Source organism: Macaca nemestrina, chromosome X (genome assembly GCF_043159975.1).
Source record: "Macaca nemestrina isolate mMacNem1 chromosome X, mMacNem.hap1, whole genome shotgun sequence".
Lineage (NCBI taxonomy): Eukaryota > Metazoa > Chordata > Mammalia > Primates > Cercopithecidae > Macaca > Macaca nemestrina.
The window spans coordinates 145,010,812-145,023,752 of NC_092145.1; the positions used below are offsets into that span (position 1 = coordinate 145,010,812).

Consider the following 12,941-nt stretch of genomic DNA (forward strand, 5'->3'; position numbering starts at 1 on the left):
TTTTTTGGACGCCTCTCTCGCAAGAGAGAGAGTTGCTCTCCTCTCTCCTTTCTTCTGCCTATTAAACTTTCCTCTCCTTAACTCCATGTGTGTGTTCCAGTCATTAATCTTCTCGGGGTGAGACACTATACCCCAGAAAAAGAAGACGCGCATTAGCACCCTGTTTTCAAATAACTTCCTTAACTGAATTAACTGAGCAGACTTAAAAGAACAATAGGCCATTGGCAACTTCAATTTAGAATCTCACTCTGCTTTGTTTTTCTTAACAAAGACAAACTTTATTATGGAAAACTTCAATTTTATACTAGTATAGTAAGAACACTATAATAAAACCACCTACGTACCCAATATTCCATTTCAACCATCTGTTCGTGGCCAATCAAGTTTTATTTATACTTCTCCTACAACCCCCCGCTATTTTCCTCCCCAGCTTATTTTGAAGCAAATTCCCAGACATCCTATCAATTTATCCCTCATTGTATTTTTGAAATCAAAGGACACTGATTTCATCTCCTCCTCAAACAATCAGCAGCAAGCCTAGCCACCTCCACCCATTCCCCTAAACTGCCTTTGAAAAACTCCTAACCTATGAGCTTTGGAGGAGATTATTTCACTACTAATTCCATCTCCCACATGGTGTGGCTGGCCTTGTGTCTACTTAAACTCTTTCTTTACTATAATGCTGAAACTGCCTTTGCAAAATTATAACTGAGGAAATTATGACAGTGAATAAAATCAGACCTAATCAACTCCATCTTGCTTCTAACCTTTAAGCTGTCCTTGTTCATTCCTGGATGTAGGCCGAACTAACTTTGGGAAGGAATTCAGTTCATGGCTTGACTCTGAAACAAAATTGATAGCAGCCCTTTCCCAAAAAGACCCCCTTCTTGCCTGGGGATGAGTCTGCCTTTGCAGGACTAACAACTTAGTTAGTGGTTAGAAATTACAGTTTAGGGGTTGTGTAGCCTCTGGCTCCAAGAGTTTGAACCTCCCCAAATTGCTCCTTGGGATAACATCACTATTGTAAAACCTAAGATCAATGCTTGAGATATTTTGCAGACCCTGCACTTGATGGATCAGCTGACACCACCCAGACCCATAATCTGGCTCAATCAGTTCTGCCATCCCACGCAGGAACAAAAGACAGCAAGAAAATCTCACTTCGACGCCCTATAATTCCATCTCCAACCTGAGCAATCAGCCCTCCCCACTTCTCAAGGCCTTACCCACGAAATTATCTTTAAAAACTCTGATCCCTGGATGCTCGTGGAGACTGACTTGAGTAATAATAAAACTCCGGTCTCCCACACAGTGGGCTCTTTCTCCATTGCAATTCCTCCGTCTTGGTAAATGGATTCTGTCCAGGCAGCGGTTGCAATGCCATGGTCTTTCTTTGTGCAGCAGGTAGGAAGAATCCCTTGAGCGGTTACAGTAATATGAACTGAAATGGTTAAGTTTAATGCTTAAAGTACACCCTTAAATTTATGCAAGAATCTAGAACCCAAGGAGCAGGAAAAATAGTTGCTCAGTTACACTATACAAGAAGTTCAGCCGGGTGCGGTGGCTCACGCCTGTAATCCCAGCACTTTGGGAGGCTAAGGCAGGTGGATCATAAGGTCAGGAGATCGAGACCATCCTGGCCAACCTGGAGAAACCCTGTCTCTATGAAAAAACAGAAGATTAGCCAGGCATGGTGGCACATGCCTGTAGTCCCAGCTACTCAGGAGGCTGAGGCAGGAGAATCGCTTGAATCCGGGAGGTGTAGGCTGCAGTGAGCTGAGATTGTGCCACTGCACTCCAGCCTGGGTGACAGAGCGAGACTCCGTCTCAAAAAAAAAAAAAAAAAAAAAAAAAAAAATTAAACAAAACAAAAAAACAAGAAGTTGACGCTTTCTGTGGCTTCAAATGGTGCAAGCTATGAAAACTCTCTGAAAAAGCTGCTAAGTGTTATATAAATATAAGTTATTATTACTCAAATTGATTTTGTTAAAATGCTACCCATAAAAGGAGAAAGCTAAGAAAATAGTCATTTTGGATGACTTTTAATATCATTTTTTGTTTTCTTTTAAAGCCAATAAATATCCACAAACAATTGCAACTAATCAGGATTCCCTCTGATAAAACTGATTTGACATTAAAATGAAATTTCAAAACCTTCTAAAAGATATAGGGAAACCTGCGTTAACTGTGCTTCCTTTCCATTGATTTCCAGTCCTGAACTGAAGCAATGGTGAGCGATTATCTCATGTCGAGCACTGTGCTTGTATAAAGATGAAAAGATCACGCTCTTTCCCCATTCCCACAAGCTTGCAATCTACAAAGAAAACCTATTTAAACAAATACTTCTTTTTTGTTACCTTTTTAAAAATTGTGATAAAGCATACATAATAGTTATCATTTTAACCAGCTGTAAATGTACAAATTCAGTGGCATTAAATACATTCATAATGTTGTGCAATCATCACCACCATCTGTACCCAAAACTTTTTCATCATCCCCAACATAAACTATGTACTCACTAAAGAAGAACTTCTCCTCTACCCCTTATCCCCTGGCAATCTCTCTTTTACTTTATGTCTCTGTGTATTTATTTGCCTATTCTAGGTACCTCACATAAGTGGGATGGTACAGTATTTGTCCTTCTGTCACTGGCTTATTTTACGTAGCATAATTAAACAGATACTTCTTTTCTTTTCTTTTTCTTGAGACAGAGTCTCACTCTGTCACCCAGGCTGGAGTGCAGTGGCGTGATCTCAGCTCACTGCAACCACCACCTCCCAGCTTCAAGCGATTCTCCTGCCTCAGCCCCCAGAGTAGCTGGGAATACAGGTGCCCGGCTAATTTCTGTATTTTTAGTAGAGACGGGGTTTCACCATGTTGGCCAGGCTGGTCTCAAACTCCTGACCTCAGGTGATCTGCCCGCCTTGGCCCCCCAAAGTGCTGGGATTACAGGCATGAGCCACCGTGCCTGGCCATAAACAAATATTTCTTAATCAAAGCTGGACACGATGACAGCCTTGATTTAGTGCAATGAGAATATATGGCGCAGGGGCTCTAAGTTTCAGGAAAGGGTGGCATCTGAAAAATGTATTGTAGGAGAGAGATAATTTAACAAGGAGGCAAAGGCAGAGGGATGGACAGGGGAACCTTCCCCGATGACGAGGAGGTGGAAGGGGATGATTAGGCCCCAAGGCCGAAGAAAACAATTAGAGTCAAAATGGGCAGAACCTTAGGTTTACTCAATAAACAATTCCAGTGTCAGGGGAATATGGGCAAACAAGTGGAAAAGGCCTCCTTTCTTGCTCACAATAGAGTTAGAATGAGACATAGTAATTTTTGGGAAGATGATGGCAAGTACAATGCAAAGTCAACAGAAAGGATGTGTGGGCTCTGCCTTCAAAGGGAAGGTTGTGACAAGACGAGGCCAAGGGCATGGCCGCCAGCCAGGAGAGCGGTACAAACAGATGAGTGAACACACACCAGGCCAAGGCACAGGGCCCTGCACAAGAGGTTGTTGGGGGTGGGGGGTGGGTCTGAGGCCTATTAGCATGGCACTCAGAGAAGTCTGGGAAATGACCCTTGACTCTGCTCCACAGAGAGCCGTCCGGAAAGCACTGAGGCATGGCAAGCTGGGGCTGACGGCCAGGGCCATGGTCATGCCTTGAGGACTGCCCTGCATTCTGTAATCACACTGTCTGCACAACACTGAGGCTGGAGGCCAATGACGCCTGGCCTAGAGGAAGTTTCTCCTGTACATCCAGACTGATTCTCTAGGGCTATGGGGCAGGAGGGCTCCAGAGGGCCAGACTTTACCCTCACCTTCACCCTCTTGGTCATTCTCCTCCACACTCGGTGGTAGATTGCTTGTAGTGGTCCAAAAGTCTGAACCTCTATCTGTGCCCCAGAATGGTGCTGATCTCACTGCAGGGGACCCTGACTCTGAAGATTTTCTTTTTCTCCTTTAGACAAAACAAAAACAAAAACAAAAACCCGCAAACCTCAAACCGGTTTTTCTGAAAGAAAGCCAAGAGTATTTCTGAACTTCCCATCATTCCAAGTCTGCTATTAATATTTGTCAACACACTTCCCATCATTCCAAGTCTGCTATTAATATTTGTCAACACACTGGCCAAGCAGATGCCCTGGGGATGCAGTAGGAGGTGGGGCTAGATGAGGATTTGAGATTAATTTGGGGAATATGAACTTCCGAGAGACTGGAAGGCTTTTGCATATTATTCCATGAGTACAGGAGAAAGCAGTGATGGTTTCCGATGACTCTGACGATGGAGTACAGGATGGATGGGAGCAAGTGGAGCCAGGAAAGTCAGGGAGGAGGTGATTCCTTTAACCATCCTTCATTCAATCCATCACTCTTTTATTCTTTTTGTCATTAAGATATCAATTGAACATCTATGAAGTATGAAACATGGTTCTAGGTTCATTGGGGAACAGAACAAAGCTCTTACCCTCGTGGAGCTCACATTTTAGTAGGGGATACAGGTAATAAACAACAAATGTAATAAACAAGTCAGTTGTAGAGACAATTGGAATATGTCCAGTAAAAAGCGGAGCAGGGTAAGATGAATTTGGAGTGCCAATTGAGAGAGGGTGTTATATTTTTAAATGTATTGCTCACAGGAGGCCTTGTTAAGAAGATAAAATTCGAGCAAAGGATTGGAAGAGGTAGGGGATTAGTTACATGGCTATCTAAAGGAAGGACATTTCAGGCGTGGGGAACTGCCTGGGCAAAGATCCTGAAGTGGGCGTCTGTCTGGCATATTCAAGGGATAGTAAGGAGGCCAATATGGCAGGAGTAGAGTGAACCAGGAGGAAGGCAGTAGGAGATGAGGTTCACGGGTAATGGATGACAGATCAAGACTTCTGGGCTACTGCAAGGGTTCTTTCTCTAAGTTAGGGTTTCTCAGTCTTGGCACTATTGACAGTTTTGATCAGATGACTCTTGGTTGTGGGGGAATGTCATGTGCATTGTAGGGTGTTTAGCAGCATCGCTATTGGCTAGCATCCAATAGATGCCAGTTCCACCCTATACCAGAGTTGTTACAACAAAAAAATATCTACAGACATTGCCAGATGTCCCCTGGGGGAGGGGAATAGGATTACCACAGGTTGAAAACCACTACTCTAAGTAAAAAGGGAAGACAATGGAGGTTTCTGAGCAGAGCAGTAACATTTTACATTTACATACAGTAATTTACACTTTTAAAAGATCACTCAGGCAGGGCGTGGTGCCTCAAGCCTATAATTCCAGCACTTTGGGAGGCCGAGGCGGGAGAAGAAGATCACTGGAGGTCAGGAGTTCGCAACCAGCCTGGCCAACATGGTGAAATCACGACTCTACTAAAAATACAAAAGTTAGCCAAGTGTGGTGGTGCATGTCTGTAATCCCAGCTACTCGGGAGGTTGAGGCAGGAGAATCGCTTGAACTCGGGAGGTGGAGGTTGTAGTGAGCACTCCAGCCGGGCGTCAGAGTGACAGAGCGAGACTCCGTCTCAAAAAAAAAAAAAAAATCACAGCATGTCTTATTGAAAATTGCCTTGGGGAGTAGAGACCGGGAGGAACAGGAAAGAAGTAGGAAGTAGGAAAGAAGTAGGAAAACCCTTTAGGGATAATCCAAGGCTTGAACTAATCCAGAGATGTCACAGTGGACGTGGTAAGAAGTGGTTGGATTTTTGATATATCTTGAATATACAGCCTATAAGATGTGAAAGAAAGGAGTTAAGGATTACTGGAAGATTTTTGGTTTACACAACTGGAAAGATAAAGTTACCATAAACTGAGACAGGGGAGACAGTGGGAGAAACAGGTTTTCAGTGGGAAGTAAGTAGGTCAGGTTGAAGCATGTGGAGTTTGAAGTGAAACTCCAATAACCCGAGTGAGAGAATATGAAGCACTGAACTGGGCAGCGACAGTCGAGTTGGACAGGGTACTTGGTATTCAAGAGACAGCCATTGTGATTTTTAAAAGGTAGGGTCTGTCACTCAGTTAAAGGAGAATAAAAGGAGAACTGGAGGAAGACCTCATTTAATAGCTGGAGTGATGCTGGCAGTAGGACGAGGATGAATCCCTGTACAGAAAAATAGAACTTGTCAGGCTGGGCACAGTGGCTCACATCTGTAATCCCAGCACTTTGGGAGGCCGAGGCAGGTGGATCAAGAGGTCAGGAGTTCAAGACCAGCCTGGCCAAGATGGTGAAATGCCATCTCTACTAAAAATACAAAAATTAGCCGGGCGTGGTGGCAGGACCTGTACTCGGGAGGCTGAGGCAGAGAATTGCTTGAACCCAGGAGGTGGAGGTTGCAGTGAGCTGAGATAGTGCCACTGCACTCCAGCCTGGGCGACAGAGCGAGACTGTCTCAAAAAAAAAAAAAAAAAAAAAAAAAGAACCTGTCATGAGAAACAGGGAAGAGAAAGATGATGGCAGGTCATACCTCTAATCAAATTGGATGGTTTTTTTTTTTAGGTGCAGAGGCTCACGCCTGTAATCCCAGCACTTTAGGAGGCCGAGGAGGGTGGATCACTTGATGGCGGGAGTCCCAGACCAGCCTGGCCAACATAGCAAAACCCCATCTCCACTAAAAATACAAAAATTAGCCGTGCATGGTGGTGCAAGCCTATAAGCCCATCTACTCGGGAGGCTGAGGCAGGAGAATCACTTGAACCCAGGAGGCGGAGGTTGCAGTGAGCCAAGATTGCGCCACTGTACTCCAGGCTAGGTGACAGGGCAAAACTCCATCTCAAAAAAAAGAAAAAGAAGAAGAACGAGATGGGGTCTCTGTCACCCACGCTGGAGTACAGTGGCATGATCTTGGCTCACTGTACCCTCCGCCTCCCACGTTCAAGTGATCCTCCCACCTTAGCCTCCCAAGTAGCTGGGACCACAGGCGTACCACCACATCCAGCTAATTTTTGTATTTTTGGTAGAGACAAAGTTTCACCATGTTGTCCAGGCTGGTCTCGAACTCCTGGCCTCAAACGATCCACCCACCTCAGCTTCCCGAAGTGCTGGGATTACAAGCGTACAGGCGTGAGCCATGGCGCTCAGCCCGCTAATCATATTGGATTTAAGGTGTCAATGGGACAGCTGAGAGGAAAGGTCTAGGAGAGAGTTGCCAACAGAGCTCTGGTGCTCAGGAGCGGTCAGGAAGCTACTGATAGAAAGAGAATCCCCTACTCCCAGCAGTTACAGGTGTATCAAGGGAGACTCACAAAAAGGAGCCATGAAGGATGCCGAGACTGAGAACGAACAGTCAAAGGCAATCAAGGAAGGAACAGAGCTTGGAAGGTCCAGGTGAGGAGGTTCCAGGAAAATCCAAGTAAACAGAAATTCAATTTAGCTAATACTAGATTGCAATACCTATAACAACACATGAGGTTATTTTTGTTCAGGCCTAAGGTCTATCCTCTCTGTTAAATTAAAAGTTATAGTTTATTAAGAGTTGGTTATTTAAACTTACTCACTGCATTCATAAAACCCAAGTTTGTGAAACCAAAAATAATGTTTAACCATCAAACACAGCACGTAACAATCAACTAATACCATACATTACTGTATTTCATGGAGAATCTGTCCATACTTAAGTTTGTCCATAAAGATGGGTCCCTGGGCTCGATGGACTACAGGGGAGCTTTCTGTGTTATATGCTCTTTGCCATCACTGAAGATTTATGTATATCCTCCGATTTTGCTAACCTGCCGCTTAGCTGTTTTCCAGACTTAGAAATGTGTAGAAACAAAGATTCTGAAAGCCCTCAATGAATCATTCATAAATCTTATATTTATTAAACGACAAGTAGCTTGAACTCTGCCTGATTAAGCTATTCATATGTAGGCAAAACAGAAAAAAAAAGAATGTACTCTGACTAAAGGTTACAATTACATTGGAAAAAGTTCCTTCATTCTCAACAGATTGACCCTTCCTTTGATCACCTCCTGATTTCAAAAGGAAACAAGCCTTTTTGCAATTCCCAAATTAGAGATTATGTTGCAATATCTTGACTGAGAAAGCTCAGCTTCCCCCCTCACCCACTTCTTCCCTGGGAGCATGATCCCAATGTGTGGTAGCCAAAGGTTTCAAAATATGTTTCTAATAATTGCCCAGTGCCACCAATGAGATGAAATGCATTTTCCCCTTTCCGTCAAATTTCCCAAATATTCATATTCATTCATTCACTCACAATTCACTCAACCTTTACTGCGTTCCAATTGTGAGTGGTTGCAGCTTTTTGCCTGGCTCCAGGGAGAAGAGGGCAGGTGTGTACAGGCACAGAGAACGGTGCCCTTGCTGCTTTTGGCATTTCAGTGAATTCCAACCCTGGTGCTGAGGTTAAAAAAAAAAAATACCTGAGTAAAATATATTCCTAGAAAGCTTTATGGTTTTCCACTTCCAACATACCCAAGAACAGTGGCCACTCCTGAGGGATGTGCAGGGACAATTTAAGGGTATGCTCTGGGGCAGCTTCTCTCACCACAGAAATAGGGCTACTTGTCTCCATACTCCAGCAAGACTTTTAAACACCAGAGTGATGGCCAGATTATCAGTAAAGGAAGAATGGGAAGCAGAAAGCAATGCGGTTTTCAGTGGTTAAGAGAGAACAAGTTCTTTTCAAACTAAGGTGTCCATATCAACTCCCCTTATCTCTCAAACTCTCCCAGTGAAAATACACCGGAGGGAAGGGCACTGACACCAATATTAACCAATTGCCACAAGCCTCAGGGCAGAAGCATTTAACATTGAATGCCACAAGAATCACGAAAACCAACACGGTTTGTATTTGGAGGTTCCTCTCCTTCAGCTTTAGGGCTGAGCACAAAACAAAAAGGCCAGAAGGAACTGCAGAGTGAAGAAGACTCAGATTTGCCCGCATGGCACAATTGTGATGCTGATCCCCTATCTTGGGGGTGGGTGGCTGTGTCTCTCCACAGCCCCTAGCATAGTGGGCGGTGCGGATACAATGCAGATCTGAGGGAGTCCCAGTTTACTGCGCCTCGGTTTCTGGAACCGCAACCTCAGATTTGTTGCCCTTACCCCCGTCTCTAGCTATTCACAGCAGGCTGGACTTTCTGGAGTTATTTGGATTCAACCAACCTTGGCAACCCTACTTACCAAGGAACTGCCCTCGCCCACTCCCTTTTCTCTGGAACAGCTATTATCGCGTCCTGTGCAAAGAACCTTAAAGGATGATAGCCGTTTGGTAACTCCCATAGTGGAGGAAGAGGGCTGAGGTGGGGGAGTTCGATACCCCATTAGGCCCCACTCAGTACTCCGGGGCGCCCTGCCGGGACCCAGACAATACTCGCAGGATCAACAGCTCTCCTAGCTCCGGAACCCGGTGCGCCGGGGCGGGGAGTGGTGGGAAGAATCTCGGCCCTGTCTGGATCGGCCTGCTCCTTGTCGCCCCACTCCTCTCGGCCACCCGTCCTTACCTGAGCGTCTCTCCAGATCACGAACCTAGCCGCTAGCTCGTCTCCGGGGATCGGCAGCCTGCACGCCAGCCCATCAGAGCTACGCCCCCTCATGCCCTGTTACGCCCCACATACCAGGGCCGCGCCCCTCAACCGAGGCCACGCCCCCACCTGGCAGATCCACGCCCCACTACATCCGCACGTACCGCCCTGGTCACGCCCCCCCAAACCGTGCCAGTCTCTGCCGTCCACCCTGGCCGCACCCCTTTAGCTACGGCCACGCCCCTCTCCCTCCTGACCACGCCTCTACGCTCCGCTCTGCCTGGGCTCGTCCCTCTAGCCTGGGCCACGCCTCTGAGCCCCGCTCTGGCCCCGCCCCCGAATCCCCCGCCGGATCAATCCTCCCTCCTCCTGCTCTCCGCTGGCTGCATTTGTGGATTGAAACTAGACCTGGGGTTTCAGAGCCTTATCTAAAAAGTGACTTTCCCTCGGTTCCTCCCATCTCCAAACACCACGACTTTATGTGCTGGGAACAGGTGACTCAGTAGGGAAACAAACAATGAACGTGTCCTTTCCCGCTAGTTTTCATGTCTAATTTACCCGAGTTTCTTTAAGCCAGTTTTTTATATCCTCTGAACTCGAAGTGTGGACCCGTGTTCCTTCCAGCCCAATTTTCATATCCTCTAAAGCAGAACCGTGGATGTGTTCCTTCTAGCCTCTTAGCCGACCTTAAATGCTAGGCAGATGAGTGGAAAAAACAGAATTCCTCTACTTCCTGATGTCTCCTCCAGATGGCCTTTCCTAGGCACCCAGTGCCCCGTTGCTGCTGAGGGCCCGTGAAGACATCACCCCCACTTTGTGCTTTGAGATTACTCTGCTATCCTTCCCTCCATTTACAACTCTGGGTCCACGTGAAAAATGTGAAGAAGCTATAACCAGCTTTCTTCCCCTGTGTACATACATCTCTGACTCATTCATGCAAATTTCATTTATCGAGTACAAGCTCCCCTGACAAATAAGACAAACCTCAAGGAGCTTACAGTCTGAAGTTGCCCCAACTTGGGTTTGGATGAGAAAATTGGGGAAGATGTGGCAAAAGGTTAATAGGTGGAAAAGGAGTTGGTAATCTCAGGTCTTCTTGACCCCATTAGTAGGAACATTTTGGGGTAGTAAACATAGGAAGTCACTTTTATAGTATTTAGTACATTTCTTTACACAGTAAATTATCAATAAATCTTAACTGAATATCTACTCTTCCATATGTATAGAAAGATATAATTTGCCCCCTTTGTAGAAGTAAAATTTGCTACTTATATTGCTTCATATGCCAACAATAAAGATTTTATAATCACACAGTTCTTTTTTCTTCTCTTCCCACCCTCCCTTGCATTTCTGGCTTGAAGACAGTGAGAATATTCAAAATGTTGGGCTAGAAAGAACACAGATAAAAGAATAACTTTCAACAGAACACTTTCATTGTGCTCACCCTGACCCTGAGAACTCTGTCTCATTTATAAAATGTTTCAACTGTCAGTCATTTTTTGCCTGAAAAATGAATTCACAGAAATTGGTCCAAATACAGCCTATATAAATTACTGAGTTGATCTTTATACAAGTAGTTCTACCTCACCTTCTTCCACAAATGATTTGAGCCAGCCTACTAAAATATAGACATTACCAGATTTAAAAAATAGGGGAAGGAACCAAGGAAAGGAGAGCTTAATGGAAGGAGAATGATATGGCCAATGATAAGATTAACATTTAAATTTGCACTCCATCAGATCCAGAACAGTTGTCAGAAGTAGGCCAGAAATTTCACCCTAACTAAGCTGTTGAATAACCATAGAAAAGAGGAAATAACAATCATTTTGAGGTTTTTACTGTTCATAAGATAAAAACTGGTTTTCTTTTTTTTTTTTTTTGAGACACAGTTTCGCACTTGTTGCCCAGGCTGGAGTGTAATGGTGCGATCTCAGTTCACTGCAACCTCTGGCCCTCGGGTTCAAGCGATTCTCCTGCCTCAGCCTCCCGAGTAGCTGGAATTACAGGCATGCACCACCACGCCCGGCTAATTTTGTATTTTTAGTAGAGACGGGGTTTCTCCATGTTGGTCACGCTGGTCTCGAACTCCCGACCGACCTCAGGTGATCCACCCGCCTCGGCCTCCCAAAGTGCTGAGATTACCTAACTCCTGGGCTCATGCAATCCTCCCACCTCAGCCTCCCAAAGTACTGGGATTACAGGTGTGATCTACTGTGCCTGGCGGTGTGAGCCACCGCGCCCAGCCTTTTTTTCTTTTTTTTTAAACGGAGTTTCACTCTTGTCGCCCAGGCTGGAGTGCAATGGCGCGATCTCAGCTCACTGCAACCTCTGCCTCCAGGGTTCAAGCAATTCTCCTGCCTCAGCCTCCCGTGTAGCTGGAATTACAGGCGCCCACCACCATGCCCAGCTAATTTTTGCATTTTAATAGACACGGGGTTTCACCACGTTGGCCAGGCTAGTCTCGAACTCCTGGCCTCAGGTGATCCACCTGCTCGGCCTCCCAAAGTGCTGGGATTACAGGCGTGAGCCACCGTGCCCGGCTGTTTTGTTTTTATAGAAGTAGTTTTTCTTGAATTTTAGTCCTGAGAGAAATACAGTTTCCTCATAAAGATGATGTAGTGAGCCTAGTGGGAACTATGTGTCATAAGGAGTGACACCCAAATCCCATTAATGGAAACTGTTGGCACAATCACAAAGCACAGTGCATTAAATCAATTCTATGAATTGGCCAGGCACAGTAGATCACACCTGTAATCCCAGTACTTTGGGAGGCTGAGGTGGGAGGATTGCATAAGCCCAGGAGTTAGAGACTAGCCTGGACAACATGGTGAAACCCCATCTCTACAAAATTAGCTGAGTGTGGTAGTGTATGCCTGTAGTCCCAGCTACTCGGGAGGCTGAAGTGAGAGAATCACCTGAGCCTAGGGAGGCTGAGGCTGCAATGAGCCATGATCACACCACTGCACTACAGCCTGGGCAACAGACTGAGATCCTGTTTCAAAAAAAATAATAATTCCATGAACCATCAACATATTTCTGTTCACTTGAATACACAAGCCCTCAATGGTCTGGCTTAATCCAGGGTAGCATTTAGATCATCTTTCCTCAGGATGACAAATAGGTTTCAACTCACATGTTAACTCTGAACTATTTGTAGTAGCTGCCTGAGTAACTATGTTGAGAAGTTTGGGGGCTTTGTCCAGGCTCAGAAAGAAAAAGTTCAGTACTCAGTTAACAATGCTGTGGGTGTAGGATAGGTAAGTGGCTGCATGCAATAACCTACCTGGTACCTCTGCTTTGTAGAAATAGAGGTCTTGCATGTAGAACTTTTGTGCAGCCACTCAAAATCAACAATTCTCATGGCCGGGTACAGTGGCTCACACCTGTAATCCCAGCACTTTGGGAGGCTGAGGCGGGTGGATCACCTGAGGTCGGGAGTTTCAGACCAGCCTGACCAACCTGGAGAAACCCCATCT

At 45.5% G+C, this 12,941-nt stretch overlaps 1 protein-coding gene across 5 annotated transcripts in view; it reads right to left on the bottom strand.

Annotated features, from left to right (window-relative positions):
* The window catches only part of LOC105478158 (carbonic anhydrase 5B), a 99,137-nt gene that overhangs the window by 39,036 nt on the left and 47,160 nt on the right, over nt 1–12,941 (bottom strand). Inside the window, exon 1 of one of the 5 annotated variants that reach the window (XM_071088552.1) lies at nt 9,445–9,559. The exons of 3 other annotated variants lie outside the window; for them this stretch is intronic. The gene's annotated coding sequence lies outside the window, so the exon portion shown is untranslated. Of the gene's footprint in view, nt 1–8,195; nt 8,336–9,444; nt 9,560–12,941 lie in introns of those variants that run through there. One more of the 5 variants, XM_071088554.1, reaches the window with a different exon arrangement.